Below are 23,683 nucleotides of genomic sequence, written 5' to 3'. Positions count from 1 at the left end.
AACTATTAAAAAAAGATTAAATTAAAAAATAAAAATATTTAACTTATGCAAATAATTCAGTGTGCACACTGTATAACTCTGTTCTGTGTACCCACAATGATTTGTCTGGATTAGATGGAAAAAATAGATGGACGCTTTTTCTCTGCTGACCATGTTATTATCTCTGCAGGTTTAGTCAAACATTCATAAATGGTCTTAGCCTAAGACTTGACCACTATAAGTACTGTTTTCAATAGAATTTTGGTTTATCTCCAGTTAGCAAACATATCCATCACACATCTGATATTCCAATAAGAGTCTGTGGTAAGCAATATTGTTTTTATAGGGATTTTTATAATGCTACTGATCAGATTAAAGACTTTTTCAAACAAATGCAAAGAATGCCTGGTCAGCACTTCAGAATATTTTGAAATGTTATAAAGTATATTGAAAGATATTAATAAACATTTACAAAATAGAACTGAAGAGATAACATGATCAAGGTGGTTGTATTAGAGATAATTAGACTTGGCTGAAAATAGTAGAAGACTCAACCTAACCATTGCATGAACAAGGTAGGAGTTTAATTTTTCTCCATGTAAAGGGTAAATGTAAGTGAGCAGCCTATGGTCAGTGGGGTGGCCACACGAAGCTGTCAGGGAGGCCCTCTCTGCTTGGTCCACCATGCTCAGTTTGTGGCATCTGTCTCTCAGTCCCTAGTGGATAATTGAGTTCCATTCAATTGAATAGGCATATTCTATTTCATTAAGGATTCCTCCACACCCCTGTGGCCTGTCTGTAGTTCTAAGAGTTTATCTAGCTGGGCAATGGAAACTAGAAAATGTAGTTTTTATTCTAGGAAGCTATGTGCCCAGCTAAAAATTATGGGTTCCATTTCTAAGGAAAAAAAGAGACCATGGATAGTACCCACAATAGATGACAGTCATTAAAATACATTTATGTGGAGTTCTCTGCTAGCCCTTGCCCCAAACAGCCTCACAATCTAGTTACAGAGAGCAAACCTTTGTATGTTTGAGACAAACATGTGTCTTCAACCCAGCACTCCCTTCTCCTCCCCTTGTATTTCATTAGTGTAAATGCCATTGTTCCAGCCACCTAATTTTGAATTCCTAATTCAATATCTGGTGATATACATCACTAACTCACATCCCATCATTTCTAGAAGTTGAAGATTTTATACCTGGGATTTATCCCCTTACGCACATCCTTGTGTGTTGGCCCATGTTAAGTCTTCTGTCAACTATTGCAATAATGCCTCTCCTTTGGAAGCTCTCCACCCCATCCACCCAACACATTCACCATCCTGCTTAATGAAAAGAACTTTGGTTACTTTTCATGCTTTACTGTTTTTTCACTGAGGCATTCTAGTCCCCCAGTTGTTACCCCCTCCTCTTCTACAATAGCTCCACCTAGCTCTGTCCCAGGTGCTTCAGAGTGCTAAGTCCGACTGGATCTATAACCAACAAGTACCTTTAGTTCCAGGTTCCATGTCACATATATGTGGAAACTCCACCATGATATTGCAACAACTCGTGTTTTCTCTAGTTATCTCTTGTTCTGATTTCTTACTTTGCCTTGAATTTTCTGTCTCTCCTAATATGGTTTCATTTTCCCTTTCTTCCTGGGTCTTTACCCAAAAGAGGAAAAGAGTCACTTTGCTTTGGTATCTTTACTTAATCTGGAGATTAAGGTTAAGAAAAAGGGGGCTATTTTGTCAAGGCTCTGCAAAAACATACAATTAAGCATTGGATGTCCCTGTTCATGGAAGTTTGTGGCCATGTTACCACTGAGAACTTCTTTTCTGGTCTTCACTTTTCAGTCCCTAGTGTCCTGTCACCTGGTTGGCCACCTCTCACTTTCCTCCATTCTCATTTCTGACTTCTTTGCGATGTTGGGCTCGCCCACTCCTTCCCTCTTGGATTATCTATGCAAATTCAATCTTTTTATATTATTATAAAAAACAATTAATTTTTTAGCATTTACCATTACCTGATAGGAAATTTTTTGTTTTATTCTCACAACATTTTAAAGAAGGCATTATTTCCACATTTACAGAGAAATATAAGGCTTAAATAGAATGGGAAATACTCATAAAATCAGACAGTTTATTAATACCAAAATCCAGAACTTGAACTTAGGTTTCTCCCTATAGAGCATTTTTTGTGCAGTACATTACACTCTCTTCATGAAATAGTTGCTATGTTTTTAAAAAATTATACCCTGTCTTCAAAATCTCACTCTTTAAGACTCAGTTCAAAAGTCAAAGAAAAGAATAAACCAATTGTTGTGGAGGTTAAAAAGGAGGGAGATTTACATCCAGTTGGGGAGCTCTAAAGAAAATTCTTTAAAAAGTTGTGGCATTTATATACATGGTAGAATGGATGCTTGTTTAATTTTCTTACTATATTATTGTAAGGACAATCAAGGTAGAGATTATTTCTTACTATTTGGTTTACTAATGCTTTGAAAACAAGAGACTGAAAGGCATTAAAATGAATATTTTAAAAACATAAATAGTGACATATACAAGTAAATATGTTGTATAAATAATATTAGTGAGGGCAGTTCTTTTGTAGATTTTAGGTCTGAGAGAAATTCTATTTGGATGGAGCATTCAAAAATAATCTTCAAGTAGTTGGAATTTAATGAGTAGATATGACTCATACAGAAAGGAAAAAGCAGTCTTTTGAGGAGAGGGTTGCATAGAAGAATACCCAATAAGTCATTCTAATTTGAGCAGCTAATGGAAATGAGCATTTTTGGTTCAGATTATAGATGGGGGCAGTCTTCATTATAGCAAGGCTCTTATGTAAGAATGAAACAGAATTATGCTGTCAATGATATTTAGGAAAAATCATAGCAGAAAGGTACTAATATTAACTAATGTTTGTAGAAGCTTGCTGTATATTAGCTACCGAACTAGGCACTTTACAGAGTATCCCATTCAGTCCTCACAGTAGCCTCATGATGTAGGCACTGTTATTATTCCCATTTTGCAGATGAAGAAACTGGCAGTGGTTAAATGACTTGTAATATCTCAATGCTAAAGCATGATAGAATATGAATTCACACTAATGCTGTGTGGCTCCACATGTTACTCTTAACCAGCAACACTGCAACAATGAAAGACTTCTGCTGGAGTCAGGGAAGAGAAGAAGGGCTATTGGTCGACTTGATTTCTATATATATACTAGTAAGTTTTCTTTTGAGTATTGAATTAGCGTAGCTAGTGAATTATAAATAAATCATTGGTGTACCCGAGTACGTGGAATTATCAGAAGACAATTAAGTTGACACATGGTCTCTATCGAATTCTTTGAATAACAGAAATAAATAAAAGAAACCCCAGGATGGAAATATAGAAGCAGATGTCAATAGAGTAGATGACTGGCTCTGGCCTCCAGCTGTTTCCTTCTTGGAGAAGATGTCTGATTGCTGAAGATTGTTGACAGTCCTGTTGGCTTGCTCACATGGTAGCACGTCCAGAGCTGGCCAGGCCTCCTGCTGCATAGGTCAGCCCTCAGATCCCTAGATGATTCGCCTTCTTTGCCTGTTTCTGCTGTGCTTGCACATTCAGTTACTGTATTTGTATTTAAAGAAACATGATTATTTCTTTTCCTTGTTATTGCTTATGCTCCAGGTTTCATGGTTAAACTGTTAGTGGTCATTTGCATTGTTTTTGCCTTTGTGGTAGAAATGAGGTGAAGACTGTTGTAATGATTCTTGAAATTTACATTGTCTCTGTTGGCAGAAGGCTATACCATTCAGTGTCATATATATACGAGTATTTCCCTTGAGTAAAAATTTGTAGACATGTGGCATTCTCATGCTAGTGTTTATTATTTTAGATTTTGTTTTACAGAATGTTTAAAGAATTGCATGTCATGCCCTGGCCAGGTGGCTCAGTTGGTTGGAGTATTGTCCCATACACCCAAAGGCTGTGGGTTCGATTCCCAGTCAGGGAACATACCTAGGTTGTGGGTTTGATAACCATTCAGGGTGCGTATGGGAGGAAGCTGACATATGAATGTTTCTCTCTGTCTGTCTGTCTCTCTCTGTGTTGCTCTCTCTCTCACTCCCTCTCTCTCTAAAATCAATGAATATATCCTCAGATGAAGATTAAAAAAATTATATAGCATACTATGAACTTAAAAAAATTCCGGTGTAAATTATATGTGTTAAATGTTACTGAAAATCTCATACAATTTTTTAATTGTTCTTCAAGTGTCAATATTGTGTTTATATTTGATTCCAGTTTTCGAAATGCATTCTTCTTAATTTCTTCCTTTACAATCTATAGACATCTTTCTTTCCTTAAAAAGGAGGATGCTAAATATATTGCTTATGGAAACATGAAGTCAATAGGCATGCCATGAATTTTTAAGCAAAGTCATGGCTCATGGCTGAAATTTATGCTATCACATCTCCAACAATTATCCTCAGTCAGTCTTGAACTTAAAATGTTAGGTGGTATAGTTAAAAACAAAACCAAAAAACACCAAGTTAGGGACTCAAATATTTGAATGAAACTTCTACGAGATTCTAAAAGGATAAATCATTTAAGCTCTCTGAATGTCAATCTCTGTATTTATTAAAAAATAAAATGAGGATAATTGTTCTTTATAAAACTTTTCTAAGGATAACATTTTTATTATCTACTCCTTTTCTCTTCCCACTTTTGTCCTATCAGTTATCATATTTCTCTTCTTTTTTTTCAATCTCTTCCTCTCCAGTGGATCCTTTGTAACACAGCTTTTTACCCTTGACGTGAGTGACATTCAGACCTGACAATCCTGTACTGTGAGGGCAGCCTTATTATTATTACAGGATATTTAGCAGCATCCTTCAGTTGTGACAAAAACAAAAACCAACAATGTCTCCAGACAGTGTGAAATGTATCTATGTGGAGGGCAAAACCAAACACCATCAAGAAATACTGCTTGAAAGTCAGCTTTCAAAAATGCTCAGGTCTCTATTATTTAATAATAATAATTGACAATAATGATAATTTTCTTCACCCCACTTCATTTGATAACTCTCTTTCCAACTTTTCAGGTACATTTCTTGAAAGAGTAGTCTGTATTCATTGCCACTATTCTAGCTTTCGCATTTGCCTTACTTTTCTTGACCTCTGACTTTTATTCTGTTTTCCTGCAGGTTACCAATGACTTTTGCAAAGATGTCTCTTCTTGGTTAACATTTTAACCTTTGCTCTCATCCTGTTTGCAGCATTTGACATCTGTTGACCACAGTTCTCTTCTTGGAATGCTCCAGTCTTTACTGGCAAAGTGACCTTGGCAACTCAATTAATGCTTAAGTCTCAGTGGGTTCATCTGTAAAATGAGGACAGTAATATAAACTACCCCATAAAATTGTTTGAAGATATATTGCATATAAACTATAAACTATGTGCCAACAGAGTGACTAGTATATACTGTAATTAGTGGTCAGCATTTGTTGCTTACTATAATATTATAAAAGTATCTAATGGTTTAATCCAAAAAAACATTAAGAATTGGAAGTAGAGCAGAGGAGGCAGTATTTAGTATTCTATCCATGAGGGAATTAACATTTCAACCATGTTTTAAAGAATGAATTTTATTTAGCCAAATAAATGGGGAAAAAAGAACTTCTTAAATAGAATAGCATTTACTGAAGTATTTAATACTGTGCTGTGTTTAGAAAACTACAGCATTTTCACCAGTTCTAGGAGGTAGACATAAACGAACAAAACAGATGAAGTTGAGCTGAGGCAGGGAGAAGATGAATGTTAAATGTCCAGAGGGAGATTGGACTATAGAGTAGATAAGGAGAGGATGTCAGAGTGACATGATTAAGTTTGTATTTCTGAAAGATGATGATGAAGTGAATCACAGAAAGCTCCAGTAAAGGGAGAGAAATTAAAAATATGGAAAAGAAGAAGGGTGTGATGAAGCAAAATTTTGACTAAAATCCCAAGCTCAAGCAATGGAAAAGGGACACGTTTAGGAAAGGAGACTATAGATATTCATACTCACTTAGTAAATATCAACAATCCACAAAATTCTAAGTCTTGAAGGATAAATACGTTTTTCTTCAAAAACTTACATTTTACCTGGAAATGATAATTTGTGAACTTGGCAACAAGTAGCCATTGAAATGAATGATAATTACTAACACTTCTTGAGTACCTACCACAAGCTGGATACTATACCCAGTTTATTATTACTTCAATTAAATGTATGTAGAAACTGAGCTCAGATTGGTGCTAGGGTAGAGCAGGAATTCCAACCCAGCTCTGTTTGACTCCTGTGTTCCTAACCTTCATCTCCCTCTCTGGCTCTCTCTCACAGCAGTTTATAAACCACAGTCAAAATCAATGTTATTCTTGTCTCTTTTTGTGGATACTGAGTCACATAATGGGAGAACAAAGAAAACCACAGATTCCTTCCAGGAGTACTGAATTAATCTTTGACTAATTTCTTTGAACTCATCCTCTGCCCCACTCTCCACCATTGCTCCATTTTTGCTTTAAGAAATACTTTCCTTTGGATTCCTAGTCACTAGGGCCCATAGAGAAATTCAGTATCTGTGGGAGAGTTCATTAATTGGATACATGGCAGGATTTCCCCATTTTTCCCAGAAAAATGGAATGATTTGTTAAAAGATGTTGCAATTCTGTCTGGAGATAAAATCACCAGATGAGAGGGCAGTGCAGAATTTTACCTGATTCCCAATAAAATAACATGACACAGTGTCCATAAAAGAAAAAAATCCAAGCCAAAGGAAAACCACAGGCCACCTCTTTTTTATGTATTTTGATGTGGGAAGGGACTTTTTTATAAAACCTAAAACCTGTGGTAGGCAGGTTTGTGATTTTCTGTCATGAAATGTGTTAGAGTACATTTTATAAATGGTCAAAATGGCATTGAGTCAGTTAGGGTAATACTAACTTCTACAACAGACAAACTCAAGGTTTCAGTAGCTCAACAGAGGAGGAGTTTTCCATCTTTCAACTGTTCCATTTGTCAGGGGTTGACAAAGTGTGCCCCACAGGTCAAACCCGGGCTGGTGCCCAATTTTATTAAGCAAAGTTTTACTGGCACACAGCCTTGATGTTGGGTTGTGTCATCTGTGGACACATTTGTGTTAGGGCAAAGCACTGGGTAGTTGCGATAGAGACTGTGTGGCCTGCGAAGACTGAAATGCTTACCTCTGGTCTTTGTAGAAAGAGCTTGCTTTCCTTCCAGCTTGTGATTCTATCGTCCCAACTCTAGCCAGCCATCAGTCAGTGAAAGAGAAAAATTGGAGGATTTCATAAGAGGCTTAGAAATTTCATATGTCATTTCCACTCAGTTATATTGGTCAGAACTCAGTCCTATCATGACACCTAATTACAAGAGGGACTAGAAAGTATAGTCTACCTGTGTACCTGCAAGTTAGGGGAAATGGTTTGGTGAATTATTAATGACCATTCGGTTGATCAGAGACTGTCTAATTAGTCAGACGTTGAAGACTAAGCAAAAATTGGCCATACTAAAACTATTCTGAGGTTCCCAGAAGTGTCTTCCAGATCATCTAGAAGTTGTCCTGAATTATAGGGATGTGTCTTTAAAAGAAAACCATTGAATAATTGGGGAACCATATTTATACTCAAGTTGATAAATGTACAGAAAGAAAATATCTTGCAATTAACCCAGTTTTAAAAAAAATAGACTAAGTCCATCTACTCAAAAGTATCATATAACATTCACTGTGGTCTCAAGACTCCTTCAGCTGCTCCCCTCCTTATGATTTGACTAACCATCTTCAGTTTCTCCTGTTCCAACTTGTTTATCCAAACTTACATCCTATGCAACTCTCTCTTGGTCCTGTGCCCTTGTTTCTACTTGCTTGACTACTCAGTTTTTAGCATTTTTCTTTTGCTGGACCTGGAAACTGTCCATCAAGCTGGCAGTCAGAAAGGCCAGGGCAGTGTAAGATCTGAATTCTGGAAGTGAAATTTAAAGAATCAGGGTCAAGTCAGGCGTCACAGTGAGGAGGAATCATTTGCCTTGCTTCTAGATGTTGTCAAATGGTGGCTGCATAGTTGTGTGAGGGAGTTAACTGCTCTCTTGGCCTGGAGCTACTATGTAGCTTCTGTCAACACATTGCAAATTGGTTCCAAAGTGACCTTCTGGGAATGCATGAATAGGCCATTGACAAACCCACTGCCAGTATTGACAGAAGGAACTCATACTACAATTCTTTCAGTCCATGGTAAGCAAATATGAAGACCATCACATAGAACAACTTCATTTTGAGTGCAAGGTAAATTTCTAAAAGACTTAATTGGTCTTTAGGTTGAGTTGTGCATCTGGGACTATCTCTACTCAGGTTCCTACTTCTCTTTGACAGTATTTACTGTATAACTTTAACTTGGGTCAATTTAAATTGCTCACTTTTGGGACTCTACAAGAGTATACTGATTATGTATTTCTATTTATTGCCCATGATGCCTATATTTTTTAATATAATCTTGCTGTGCCTTCTTTTTTTGGATAATTTATTGAATTTCTACAGAGTGATTTTTTTTTTGCCAGAACCTTTTATGTTATTATTTTGACCCATATATTGTTTGGATCCTGTTTCACATTTCCTTTCTCTTAGAACCATCTGCTTTGTATAGCTGTTGCTTCCTTCCTCTGGCTGGCCTTTTGATATCCACACTCGTGTGTTGCCTTCTCCCAACAAACACAAGTTTTATCATCTCCAACAATGTGTTCTCTCCTCTCTTTTCCTCTGATTCAGGAGAGACCTATTGTATTCTAACATGAGGCTGCTCTTTCACAAATGTAAACTCTTCTGATTGCCCCTTCTAGGTCTACCTCATGGGTTCTCGGTGACTTATTTTTATTAATCACTCTTCCAGTCAGTCCATCACCAACTATTTATCACATACTTACCATGTATAAGGCAAGGTGTATACATTTCATTCACATAAAATAGTTTATTTTAACATGATAGGTTTTATGGAAAATTTACTTGCAACAGCTGGTCCTCTTTTTTAGAAATTTATGTTCATCCTTTTTTGGCAATGCTAAATTCCTACTTAATATTATCTAGAAATATTAGAATCAACTATAATTCAGATCTTTAATAACCCAAACTTTTATTATACATTTGTGGTGTACGATTGTTTCTTTTAGAACAGGTTTGCCCCCTCCAGTCATGATGGTCACGTTGTCTGTCCCTTGGTGAGGGGACCACCTTCAGTTTAGAACCACTGATTTAGATCCTGTCTTGTTTGAAAAGGGATTTAGTAGAATTAAAAAAAACATAAAACTACATATAAGATTTCAAAACATATGCAAATAAAATGGCATTACAAGAAGAAAAGAACAAAAGGATAATGCTAGAGTAAAGGCTGGTGTATGAAATTTTTGCCATGAGGTTCTGTATAGGTGTTAGAAGTCCCCCATACATTTGGTTCTGCAGTTTTGAACTGCTGATACTTAAAGGTTAGGCTAGTGATGTTTTAATCAGTGTCCAAAGCATCAGCTAATATTTTCTTAGGAGATTCACATCTTTATCTGTTTCTGGGTATGTGAGGAATATTTCCCAGGGGTATTTATAGAGACACTATATTATTTAAACAACAATTTTCTCAATAACATGTTCATTCCAGATTTTAGTTATTATTTTCTCCCCATACCCCTATCATATGAAACCATTAAAATCATTTTAATTAAATCTATACAGGATGACCAACTGCACTGATTTTCCCAGGACTGCACTGATTTTAGCACTGAAGGGTTATTGTTGTTGGAATCTCTCCGTCCAGAGCAAACCAGTAGGGTTGGTCACCCTAATTCTGAATCAAATTCCTTGTTTCTCTCTTCAATTTTATTCCTTTTTTATTTAATTGTCGAATTATTAATTCCAATTTTGTAGTAGTTGAAATGCATTTTATATGTATTGATCTTAAAATCTTACCTTATTTAAGGGGTTATTGTCAGATGCTGTCAATTCTCTCCTCAGATTTAACAGAACATGTTCTTTCTTTAACAGCAATCATTCAAGTCAGAAGTAGTTTCTGTTACAGAACAGAAAGAGTTCATCCACTCCATGCTAGCAGAGCTAAACACTGGACACAAAGAATTACAGTGGAGAAATATTGGCTATTTTTATTGATGAGTGACACCATTCAGGAGAATGGGAAGCTAATAGTCAAAAGCCCAGATTCCACAATGGCATGCAGTTTACAGACCATATAGAGAAAAATCATAAGAAACTCTGGTTTAGGGGTTGGGGGTCATGCCGGGAGTTGATTGGTTGGAGGTGAAGTAAGGATAATGAGTCATTTCTTCAGGTCTTGACAGCTCTGAGGTCTTTTCTGGTGTCTGTGTGATCTCCTGGGAAAGTAGCCAGGGGTCATTCCACCTTGGGGCTCAGGAGCTGAAATGTAACTTAGGTCAAGATGTTATCTTTAGCCTGCCAGAGGTCCAGACCTGTTGGCCATTATCAGGGGGAAAGGCTCGGTCTCTGAGAGAGATAAACTGTAGAGCTAGGATTTAAAACTAGATTCAATCAAAGTATAAGGACTTTTCTGTGAAGCTTTTAGTTATTCAGAGAAGAATTATTTTTATGAGACTCAAATATTTACATTTTCTCCTTCCTTATCCATACCATTTTAACTAGTATTGGCAATAATGGATGTTTTGCTCTTTCCTTTTGTGTAAAAAGCTTAGAGTTTTTACAGTAAATCAAACATAGCTTAGCTCCCCGAGTTCATCAGGTAATTTCCAACATAAGTTCTGTGGGCCTTGGGTTGCATGTAGCAATATCTTGAGATACTGCATTTATTTTGCCTTTTTCTTCACCTTCAGAGACTACACACACAAAAAAAAGGCCTTCCATTTCACTTCAGCAGCATGCTTCTCCGTGAGACAGACAGGACGTAGTCTGAGACAAAGTCCACACTTTAACAATAGACCATTGACAGAATGTTTGGGGAGTAGAAAGAGGAAGAGAGCATCAGTCTACACCAGAATTATCAGAGACGGCTGTATGTGTGAGGAACTTAGGTTTCAGAAATATGTTTTTTAAGGTCACCCATTTTCTGTCTCTGTTTTTATTGGATGAGGAAAGTTTCTTTCGAGATAGCAAAACAGTTTAAATTCAGAGGAGGAATTGCATCACATTTTGTCTAGTTATCCCAGGCAGAAAATTAATTCCCTCAGGCACTGAACACATTTTGTTTAGCCCTTATGTATGGTCTATGTGAATCAAGCTGAGAGAATTCAAACAGTGAGAAGAGAAAAGCCAACTGAGAGATTATAATAAGGGGGGTTGAGCAGGAAAGAAGTCCTTCTAGACAGAGTAGCTCAGGTGCTGACTTTACCTACAATTTGTTCTGTGAGAAATCTGAGAAAAATGCCACACAAAGTGTGGGTTTCATAAGCACTGATATATCACTTTCTCTTCTGGAGACTTGGTCAGATCATAATTAAATTTTAAAATCATAATTAAATTTTAATTAAATTTAATATTTTAAAAGTTGTAAGAAAATCTTTGACATCTTATTCCTGTGTCTGTCCTGCTGCATTCGTATCCTGTTTCACCCTCCCTAGGGAAGTTCCCATACCAACAATACCTACCACCCTATCACAGTGTCGACCCCTACGGACCTACTGAGCTGGTACAGCTGCCATTGTGTTGAAAAGAGAGTTAGAGTGAGTCCCAGTGTCTGCCTTGTCTTTTGCTTTCTTTTTTATAAGTGCAATTGTGTAAATTTTTGTTCAAATGTCCTACCGCTGGATCCTCTTCTGGATGTGCTGACGCTCCCCAGAGGACTTGGCAGTAGGCGCTTCCTGTTGTGCAGCAGGCTTTCATTTATAGGACATCTGTAAAACCACAGCATGAACAGTCAGACTAACAAAAAGGGCCTTCTGAGCAACATAGTAAAACTTCAGATCACATTCTCCAGCCAGGAGAAAGTGCCCTAAAGAGCTGATGTGATTTAGGGTGAGCAAGACACAAGTCAAGGTGTGGGGCTTTTCCTCTCTACCAGAAAACAACACTTGGATTTCCTGGCAATGCAATTATGTAATGGTTGTGGTTTCTTTTTGTAAACTGTGTTTCAGACAGGGAGGAAGAAGGAACCAACTGGATTGTGTAACTTTATAAATAGAAACAGCCATGTTAAAATAACAAGGCTGCTCTGAGTTAAGCCAATGAATTTTGCTACTAGCTGCAAAGCTAGGCCACTGAATGAATATAAGATCCATACCATGGACCAATGTCTGAGGTCTGCCCAAGAATGTTTAATGGGTAAAATCAGTGAGAAGTTCTTACTTCTTCCATTTACTTCAGAGTATTTTAGTCCAAATAAATCAAAACCTTTTCTCTGCTGGAAATAGTCAAGTTGGAGACACATAGGAACTTGTCCTCCACTACAAATAATGAATAATGAGCTCATACCATTTTTAACACCACACATAATTTACTAAACACTTGGAACAGTTTATCCTGGCAATGGCATAAAGGATCCAGAGGTACCTACCTTATTATCTGTTGAACAAAATGTGTGCTTCATTTGCCCTATGTTCTGGGACACTAGATGATTTAACGTTCATTGCTGTTCTTTATTTTAGAGGGCGGAACCCAGGTACATGGAGAGAAATCTCCTTGACAAAGGCCAAAAACATCACTAATCTCAGTATGATTCCATTCAATTTAATGTATACTCTGAAAGAGAGCTTGTGCTGTGTTTGCCAGTTAGCTGAAGTTTATAGACCATAAGTTTTGAATCTCTCAGGGACAATTGTATAGTAGGAGTGTTTTCTTTGATTTCTTTGTGGCTATAAAAGTGACACTAGTCCCTCCTAGATACTGTTGACAAATTAGTCTTCCCCGGCATGGCTGTAACCTTGGCAATCATTCAAGGTTCTTCCTAATCTCAGTGAAATGAATTTCCTCATTTAAACTCTTACTTTAAGGAGAAGCCTGTTTGACTCATGTTTATATCCCCTGAGATCTGTAACACATTCTCTTGGATACAGTAGGAATTTGAACATATTTGTTGAATTAAAAAAATAATAATGAATTTTTGTATTTTTATTTCCTTGATTCATGATTTGCCTCATGCTTATGTTTAAAAATGAGCTATCCCAGACTCTATTCATGATAGCTTGGATATAAATGTTGGCTCTGCTGTTTGGGTACATTTCTACTGTTTTATTGATTCAAAGTCAACTCTTATTCATGTCCTGGCCTTAGTATACAATCATGCCCCATTTAATGATGGGGATATGCTCTGAGAAATGTGTTGTTAGATGATTTTTTTGTTGTGCAAAAATCAGGGTGTTGCCCTGGCTGGTGTAGCTCAGTGGATTGAGTGTGGGCTGCGAACCAAAGTGTCACAGATTCGATTCCCAGTCAGGGTACATGCCTGGGTTGCAGGCCATGACCCCCAGCAACCACACATTGATGTTTCTCTCTCTCTCTCCCTCTTCCTCCCTCCCCTCTCTAAAAATAAATAAATAAAATCTTTTAAAAAATCAGGGTGTTCATACAGAAACCTAGATGGTAGAGCCTCTTACTATAATTACATGTCCTATGCTTTTACATAACTGGCAGTGTAGTAGGTTCATTTACACTAGAATCATCACAGACACATGAGTAATGTGTTATACTACTATGCTCTGATGGCTGCATCACCAGGTGATGGGAATTTCTCAGCTTCATGTTAAGCTTATAGGGCAACCATTGTGTATTTATGCAGTTTGTCATTGACTGAAATGTCATTGTGCAGCCCATGATGGTAGTGTATCAGTCCATCCTGAGCAAATGTGCTGCAGTTCAATGGTGGTCTTATCTGTCTCCAAGCCTTTCTTATCAAATGTGGAATATTCATAGTGGAGGGGACAGTGGAGGCTTGTCTAATGTGTGTGTCTCTTATGTACATTGGTAAAATTGACAAAGCAAATTAAAATGGAATGTTTTAAAACCATATCATCTTCTACAGTGAATTAAAAGTTACCACCTGAGTGTCCCATTTGTAGATGACTATTACTTAGGTTACTTTAACAAATCTGCTTGGGGAAATAAGTATGACTTTAACATCACATCCGAGACTCATAGTCTCATAGAAGCCCAGCCATAGCTTCGGGCTAGAGAACCACTGAGAAGGTGCGATGTGTCCGAGTCATTCTCTGGCGCTTGAAAGTGTCCTGGCTTCCTTTGATTTGCCTGTCAGCTGGACCACAGCCAGTGAGATCTCTCTAATCAGCAGCAGTTGCCACACGCTATTGCCAGGTAGGGTTGTCGACATTAATAGAGTCTGCTGGTCTGGGGTGATGTATGATCTGGATCTACCTCCTCACAAGTCCATTATAGTATAGTAAATTCAGCTAAGTGCATTGTAATTTATGTGTTTTACCTAAAGGGCTTTAAGACACACTCCTTCTCAGATGTAAGAATATATTACTCAGTATTTTCTATAATATATTTTTTCTCACTCTTAAATGGCCATCCCTGCTGATGGTGGTAGAAAAAGATTGGTGAGGATGGGAGAATTCTAAACTAGATTTTTTTTCAGTTTAAGAAATACTCATTAGATTAAATAATTAGTCATTTGAATATTAAACTTTTTGTTGGTGCTATTTTCCTTTCTCCATGAAACTTGTCTCTTCTCATTTATAAAACGGCATCTCCAAATGGGTAGGTGCAGAATGTTTAGGGACATCTGTGTGTCCTCAGGGTACTAGGGGATGGGGTGAGAAAGGACCTCTGGTTTGCTTGCTACCATCAGGGTTCTTGCTGTTTTGTGCTGCAAAGGACCACACAGTCAGGCCCCTGGGCAAGCCGTGCTTCTCTGCTGAGACTTGGCCTTTGGGTACTGTTGGAACACCCACTGCTGATGACCATTGCCCAAATTCCACATCTGCCTGGTCCTAATGTCAGCTTTCTTTGGGCCCACTAGTCCTCTGCACATTTTTGCATACTTGCACTGGGATACACAGAAACTTCTAGATTCATGCATGTCAGGAGTACTATGTTAAGTACTACCTGCCTCACCATGCCCTATTTCCATTTTCCCCCCACTGTGACTAGTCACTGTTGGCAAGGGAAACCCTGTGTTGTGGTCCTCCCAGCAACTAGCTACCAGATGTGATGTGGGACCCAAGGCCTCTTAGCTTTCACCCTGAGAATTTTTCTTATCCAGCTGTCACTCCCGAGTATGAAGGCACCAGATTTCATCTCAGATTCTAATTGTGTGTTATCTTAGACACATCCCTTCTGAATCTTGCTTCTTTCCTGCTATTTGAACTTTTATTTATTCTCACCATCACAGTTAACTTCTCTGAAAATATCTTCTGCAGGCTCTGCATTGTGTTTTATAGTACAGTGGTTTCATACTATAATTCTTGTTTTCAAGGGCTTTTCTTGATAGGTAAAGGGAAGCCTTTGCAATCTGGGTAATTCTTTCTCATTCATTGAATCCTGACTTTGAAGAATATTTTGTCACTGCAGCTTAAAATATATTTGTAATAAAGTTGAGCAATGAGTTTTTTGTTAGAGGCTGAATTCTGTCTTGAAATAATAAATGTCATTGTTTCAATGCATGGAAGATCCTTAGTTTCCATAGGTCAGCTAAGAAATAGAAATAAATAAGGACAAACTTTCTCTTTTTTATGTCTCAAAAATTCGTTCCCTCCAACATATATATATATATATATATATATATATTCACATATCATATATATATGTGAATTTCACCATATATATATATATGTTGGAGGGAGTGAGTGTGTGTGTGTGTGTTAAATATATATATATGGTGAAATTCACAACCATTAATGTGTATTTTTCCTGGAATATTATAAGCATTTCCTAATACTGACCTTAATGTCTATTATATTAATCATGAAAAATCAATAATAATGGATATCACTTACTAAATAATACTTTCTGACACTGTTGGAGGTGCTTTAAATGCATCTCATCTAGTCTTCATGTGTACTACTGTTAGCCCCACTTTACAAAAAAAGAAGAAAAAGAAAAGAAGAAGGAAGGAAGGAAGGAAGGAAGGAAGGAAGGAAGGAAGGAAGGAAGGAAGGAAGGAAGGAAGGAGGGAGGGAGGGAGATGTAGGGGAGCCAAGTGACAAGAGTAAAATTGACTTAGCTTCATATGTAATTCCTGTGGTTGTAGCATGGAGAGGTAAAAACTATTACCTCAGTAGCAGGAATTCAGAAGTGACTGCACTTGGGAGATCAGATCAAAAGTATAAAACGAATGATGGCTCTTAGGAAATATAAAGTGAATTTTGAAAGTGTGGATAGATGAGGACTTCTCATCACAAAGTTCAGATGTGATAAATGCACTCACTGATCTTCCAAAACAGCAGTTTAAATCATAAAAATTTCCTTTATACTTGAGTATAATAACACAATATCCTTTACAATAAGTTTATGAACTTAATAAAATATGTAGCTAGTTAGGAAACATTTAAACTTTTATTTTTAAATTTGTACTGAAACATAAGAAACACAATACCAAAAAAGTACACATAACTATAGAGCTCATGAGTTTTCAGAAACAGAAATTACCTGTACAACTAGGACAGACCAGGAAATAGGTGTTGCCAGCATCCCCTTGGGTTCTGGTGGTAGAACCCCTATCCCAATTTCTGACAGCATCGATTAATATTCTCTGTTATTGTAATTTATATAAATGAATGGGATTGTGAAACATGTACTCTCTTTGTCTTGCTTTTTAAATTAATCACTATGTTCATAAGATTTACCCATATTGTTGCATGTGAATTCAGATTATTTATTCTCATGGATATATGTTATTCTAGTGTATGGGTTTTCCCACAGCTTGTTTTTCATTCTGTCATTATGTGACCATTTAGATAGTGTATAGCTGGGGCTATATGAATAATGCTTCTGTGACCATATTTGTAATGTGGTTGGTTTTGTGATCATATCAAAGAATGGCTGTTGGATAGATACCTAGGAGTGAAATTGCTAGGTGGTAGATAGTAAGTCAGTGAGTCAACTCTTACAGGTTTTGCTGCAGTTTTCCAAAGTGGTTGTACCATACTGCTTTCCTACTACCTTGTACGTGTCTCTGGGCGCTCTACCTCTCTGCTCATGTTAGATATCCTGACTGCTATGAGCTCACCATCCTTGGTATTTTCTGTGTAGTGGGATTTCATTGTAGTTTTGATTTATATTTCCCTGATGACTAATGGAATTGATCATATTTTCAAATATTGAATATTTGGATATCCTATTTTGTGAAGTGTCTTTGGGTTTCTTGCCCGCTTTTCTTCTGAGTATTGAATTCCTTTCCTTAATGGTCAGTAGGAATTCTTTATGTTTTCTGAGTATGATTCCTTTCTTTGATACACCTTGTCAATATATGTTTCCACTCAGTGGGTTGCTATTTCAGTCTCTAGGAATAGCTTCATTTGCTGAACGTAAATTCTTAATATAATCCAATATGTCATTCCTTTAGTTTTATGACTTTGCCTATTTCAAGGTCACAAAGCTATTATATGTAGAAAAATATTATTTGAGTTATGAAATTGAATATATATAGCATATTCAATAACTATTTTTATTCTATATATGAAAACATGCAGAACTGTTCATTGTATGGAATAGAGATAATCTTAGCTATATTAAAAATTGTCAATTTTATTTTGTGTCAATTTATTTCTGAATTCACAAAGTAATCCAGTGAAACTTCTTATTTTAATGTAGGATCCTTCTACAGTTATTTGGCACAAGCTTTGTAATAACCTGGAATCAGCGTTTCAAAAGGCATATATTTTTTTCTTGTACTGGGGTAAAAATTGTCCCTGTATAACATTCATTTACTGGTTCTAGTTCACTGGAATATCATTCCGTTCACTTATTTATTCAACAGATATATGGGTCCTACAACATCCCAGATTTGTATAGTTTCAGGGATACAAAGAAAAATAAAAGTTTTGATGAACTCAGAGTTAAGTCTTGGAAGAAGGTATGTTAAAAAGTGTATTTTTCTTTATAGCTCACAGCTGAACAAGGTGGTAGAAAAATAAAAATGTCTTACTTTATTGTTCTATGAGCAGAGGGCTTCAACTATTCTACACATGATATAGATTCTAGACTCCTTATTATCCTGGCTATTCTTCTTTAAACATAACCTAATTATTTATTGACATCTTTAAGTTTAAAAAAGTAAAATATTTGAGGAAATATTTTTTCATCTAAAAGTAAATATTTGAGGAAAGCAATAGTTCCATGACATTTTACTGGCAAAGAGACCATGGTTCCATTAGCTCCTACAAATGGAAGATAGCTTGTTTCTGTTGATTTAGCTTAAAGCTGATTTATCCTTTTTTTTTCTTGGCAAGCTTCACATTATTTGCACATACTAAATTGAATAAATCTGAATAAGTCCCCCAGATCTTAGTCTTATGATTATTGTCAACCCAAGTGTTGTCGAACATTTTCACGATAAAATACACTAAATTGCTTGTTCTTAGAAACTATCCAGGAATATTTAATGATATGGGGTTGTATTATTTTCATATGAAGGTAGGTAAAAAAGACAGAATATGAAGTTTTATAATTACCATAACTCAGTTATATGTGTGTGCATATTGTATATGTTGAAATAACTGGAAGTAAACTCACCAAAATGTTCATAGCATTTATCTTTGGATAATAATGTGCAATTTTAAACTCCACTATGTTAATTTACAGTTTGTTTTCTTCTCAGTCATGCTAATTATTCCTTTTGTCTTTCTAAATCTTTAAATTGAATGAGACACCTTGTAAATCTTTTAAGTGTAAGCATCTATTACTTAGCAGTGCTGATCAGTACATCCTTTTGGATGCACACTAAAAATATTCAAGTAGACAGTGATTTGTTAATCAGCATTCTTTAATTGTAATTGTCTAAATATTTGTGAATTACCCAGTTGTTCTGTTGTAAGCCTGAATTTCACTACATTTTTGCCAAAAAAGTAAAATTGTTATTAAAAATCTGCTAAAGTCACAATATCAGTCTTCGTTATTCTTTTGACCATCAACTTAGTAACACTGTCACAAAATGAAAAGTTAGTTTGATATAATCTATTCTTAGTGAGTAGATTTCTCCTCCCATGGGTGGTTTAGAGGCATCTGTTTCCTCCCATCTTGCACCTGGGCTGGCCTGGCCTTGGAATTTACTTCAAGAAATAGAACGTAGATGAAGAAACACTGAAAATTCTGAGCCTAGGCTTCAAGAGATCTACAGCTCTCTCACTTGCTGCTCTTGGGAACCTTATGTAAATAAGCTGTGGCCAGCCCACTGGGTAATGAGTGGCACACGACCCAGGGTCCCAAACAGTAGGTGGCTCATGTGGAACATATGAGTGAGTCACGGGTAAAGATCCCTGAGTGAACCTGGCCAAATCAGCTGAACAACCGCTCAGCTGAGCTTAGCCCAGATTGTCAACCCACAGCCTCATAAGCTAAAAATAGTGGTTTCATTCCACTAAATTTTTGTACATTTTATAGCAATTACAGATATGTTTTAGATTTTCATGATAAGGCTATAAAATTCATTCGCATGCAAGTTTTATTATTAAAATTTATGTTTTTATAATTTTTGTAATATTGTTATCTTCACAGCAGTATTATTTTTCAGAAATCTGTTTCAGCCTCCATGGCACATGTGCTATGGAGTAAAAGCAGCACTATGTCATTATTTTTACAATGGACATCTATTAGTAACCTTACTGCCCATGCAGTTTTATCTCCTTAAGGAAACAGTGGGGCTTTCAGGTTTTACTCACTTTACCAGCTCATCGTTAGTATTGGATCCTGTAACATGTAGCTATTTAAGTCTGAGTATAAATACCTCTTGAAGAAGTGTGATGATGACAGAATGAAAATTAGGAAGAAACACTGATAAATGGCTCGTAAATTCAGAGTGCTGGCTCTTGGTGTCCTCTGAGTCCTGGGGGCTATTTTCTGACACGGAAGGTCCATTTAAGATTGGTTGCCTTTGTTCTAAGGTGTAAAGATACACATTGGAAATCTAGATTTATTTCATTTAGGACTGTATTTGGCTTAACTCAATCTTTCAATAAAAGTTTTTTAACTCCAAAAATAATTTAAAAAATATTCTCTTGGAATAGTTTCTGATGGAAAGAATATCATGGAGTTTTGAACTGATGTAATAAAAAGTAAAATAATAAAAATGAAATTATTACTATTAAATTATTTTACAGTCATTAAATTGAAAAGAGAAAAATATAGTTAATTATCACATGTATATATTTTAAACAACATGATATATTTGAATATCAGGAAATTTTTTTTAATTTCCTCAGATATTGTGGAATTATACACCTTTGGTTCCCAGGCCCAAGCTCAATCCACTGAGCTACACCAGCCAGGGCTGGATTATACACCTTAAAATTCAAATAGTTTAGATGGACAATAAGAAGGGATATTTTCTAAAAATAACCTTTATAGATCTTGAGTGGTTCTAAATTTTTAGACTTACTTTGGACAATAAAAGGATAAGAATGATTAAATTCTAATTTTTTAGACTTAATTCATCGTTGTCAAATATTTAAAACTGTTTTTCTGACTTCACATTGAATAAATTTTTAACTTTTTAAAAACAAATGTATTCATTTCTGGCAATCTGAAATATTAGATATCAATTGGAGGAAATGCAAACCTACATAGTTCTGATAAATTTGAGGAGGAATTAAAGTCTGAACGTTGGTATCAGTTTCTTATACAAACTCCAGCTCAGTCACTTACTGAGGGAGTAACCTCGAATGCATTACCTAACATCTCTGCGATCCATGTCCTTTGTCTCTAGAATGAAAGTATACTGTACCTTCACAGAGGTTTGTAGGCACTCTTTTAGTTTTGTTAGATATCTTCTCACAGTGCCTGGAATACTGTGGACCTTCAATAAATGATAACTCTTATTATATACTTTAAGATTTGTTTTTTTATTTTCTTTAAAATCATGTGATAATTGTAGGGGTTTTGTTTGTTTTATTTTTAATGGGGATGTTTGAATAGAATAGGCAAGTTTAAACAAAACATTTCTAAAATATTTGAAATTTAACCTAATTCTAACACTAACCCTGATAATAAATATTAAAAGTCTTAATTCAGCAACTGAAATAGAAATGTAATCAATTTTGTTATTTTTAATATTCAGTAACATTTGTAATGATGAATGTTAAAATAGTGTTATTTTGGTTCCTAAAAGTTCCCTTTGTCTGAATTTTAAACCATTATCTTTAGTTATATGTGACATTTCTTGGAGTTCTTCAAGGATAAGAAAGAAATGAGGTTTTGGATGAAGTCTGCCTTAGGTAATCTTTTCCTCAAAGGAATTAATCAGATTTGAATGTTCTTGCAAAAAGTGTAATTAAATATTCAGATATAAAACCATGCCTTAAAACTGGGGATAATAAAAATCTATATTATATAGATAGAAATGACCTCCTACTGACTCATATTTACAATGCCATGGAGCTGGTTATGTTTTTATGACAAAAAGTTAATGAGTTTTATTTCTTTATTTTCTATTTTTGTTTATTTGTTTTAGGTACCTTTGTAAGGACAGAGATTACATGAGTAAAAAGAAAATTCACATAAGGTCTGCAGTTTGCCAAGAGTAAAAACACAGTTTGCATTTGAGACAAAATATAGTCCATATTTATTTCATGGGCTTAGGGATTTCAAGGGGTCACTTCTATAGGAGAGTTCCAAGGGAGTTAGGAATCTGGCCTGTGATTTTTACTTTTGGCAGTGGCTTCTGAAATAAAACACAATACCTTATAATATTTCAAAAAGTTATCCATCATCCACATTGTAGAGTACATTGCAGTATTTTAAGCTCTGGAGTATGGCCTGAAGAATTCACTATTCATGGGAGGTGGAAAACATGAAAAGAAAATGGAAATGGGAGACAGGGGGTTTAAAGGGTATTGGGTTCCATGTGTGGGTGAAGAATTTAACTCAAAATACATATGTTCCAGGAAATGTTTCGTGAGGACTGTGTTGTTAATTAAGGTTTCCAGAGGTTCAGAAATACCTCAGGTTCTCAGGAAGTATAATGCTTATAGCCACCATGTTAAAGTTAATAGCTAGAACTTCAGCCACTTACATACATAGTTTTAATAGAAATTTACCAGAAGAACTAGTGAGAAAGCAGCTGTTGAAGACAGATTGGGAACTCACAGCCATAGTTTATTACTGCTATCTCAATTGTGGTTTTGTATACTGTGGGAATTCAGTTTCCAGAACTAGAGGAGTCTCCTCACTTTCATTGTAGTCTGTCCTCTTCAGGGAAAGCAGAAGCTAATAAATCAAGCATTCGCTCATGCTAAATTCCAAGAAAATATTTAAAAAGGAAAATCCCACTACATAAGTATGCTTACCCATATAACAATAGCTGCTTTACCAAAACCCAAACCAATCCAAATAAAATTTTAACAAAATCTCATGCAATATATAACTACATGCACAGTGCTTAACGGAGAAGTTGCCCTGGATAATCCGATGGTGGTGCGTACTTCGAGAGATGTGAGCTGCTTCACCCCTACCTAAGACCCTAAACCTTTTGTGCTCATTGACTGTCATTGCAAGTCAAGTGTTATTTCTTCCAGTTTATTTTCATTACTCTATTTTTACATGAGTAAGAATGTGTCATTCACAATAAAATTGTTTCCGTCACCCCATCAAAGAATGAGAAGCAGAAGCCTGTTTCACAGCTGGTTGAGGTGAAATCTTTCTTTCGTCTTTTATATAGAAAAGAATAAAATTTGTTTAGTCGTGATATTCTTTAAATAATGAAACCATTAGCATCATTCATCATACTCATACACTCTCCTTGGGATTCATTTATGTTCCCAAGTTGCCACCTTAGAAACTCTATTGTAAAGACCTGGAAACTATTACTGCAAATGTTTCTCAGAAGCAATCTAATATATAAATCCATCTTAAAATTACTCAGTTCTGTCTAAGGGAAGTCTGTATCCCTTGAGATATGGCCTTTGGCCCCCAGGGCAAAAGTTTCATGGTGCAGGAGTAATGTTTCAGGCTTAAGGAAAATCAGATGTGACTCCCTTGGAAGAACAGATTTCTGGGTGTTTCTTTTTGCTTTTCAAGAAAATACATAAAATGATAACCTTGCCCTGGATTTGAACCCTGACATGCCTCATAATTATTGCATGTTTTCTTTTTTTGTTCACATTGTTACAGTTCATTTTTTTTGTTACTTAATTCTCTGTCATCCTAAGTTGAATCAGCTTCTGCTAATGTGTAAAGCACATTTGGAACATTTCCTTGTTCATTAAAAAGAATGTGGTAGCTCTACCTATATTGATAGTGACTTAGACTTAAGGTGTGTTGAATAGACAAAGTAGAGTGTGAAACTTGGTGGGTAATATGCTTCTACTTTTGTAAACAAACACAACAATATATTTGTATATGTACATAGGCATTTATGCATAAACCAGAAATGGAGGGAAACATAGAAAATGGTAGCAGTGATTGTCTCCAGGGAGAAAAGAAAAATTGAGAAGCTTAGGAATCAAGAGTAGAAGTGGGCTTACTTTACTTCTATATATCTATATCTATATATCTACATATCTATATATATTTGTACATATATGTTGTATATGTGTGTTGTATGGAT

The 23,683-nt window shown here is 35.9% G+C and overlaps 1 protein-coding gene and 1 long non-coding RNA gene across 4 annotated transcripts in view; one reads left to right on the top strand and one right to left on the bottom strand.

Moving 5' to 3' along the window:
- Positions 1 to 23,683, top strand: part of NAV3 (neuron navigator 3) — a 556,838-nt gene that overhangs the window by 230,282 nt on the left and 302,873 nt on the right. The gene's annotated exons all lie outside the window — the stretch shown is intronic.
- Positions 1,425 to 10,969, bottom strand: LOC118499005. The gene is made up of 4 exons (XR_004901507.1): positions 9,955 to 10,969; positions 7,193 to 7,969; positions 3,071 to 3,135; positions 1,425 to 1,924 (listed from the first exon to the last, which is right to left on the bottom strand). It is a non-coding gene; the product is annotated as an uncharacterized LOC118499005 (long non-coding RNA).

The sequence above is a fragment of the Phyllostomus discolor genome, chromosome 2 (assembly GCF_004126475.2).
Source record: "Phyllostomus discolor isolate MPI-MPIP mPhyDis1 chromosome 2, mPhyDis1.pri.v3, whole genome shotgun sequence".
NCBI classification, from domain to species: domain Eukaryota; kingdom Metazoa; phylum Chordata; class Mammalia; order Chiroptera; family Phyllostomidae; genus Phyllostomus; species Phyllostomus discolor.
The sequence above is the reverse complement of the archived record's forward strand: the minus strand, read 5'-3'. Positions and strand labels throughout refer to the sequence as shown.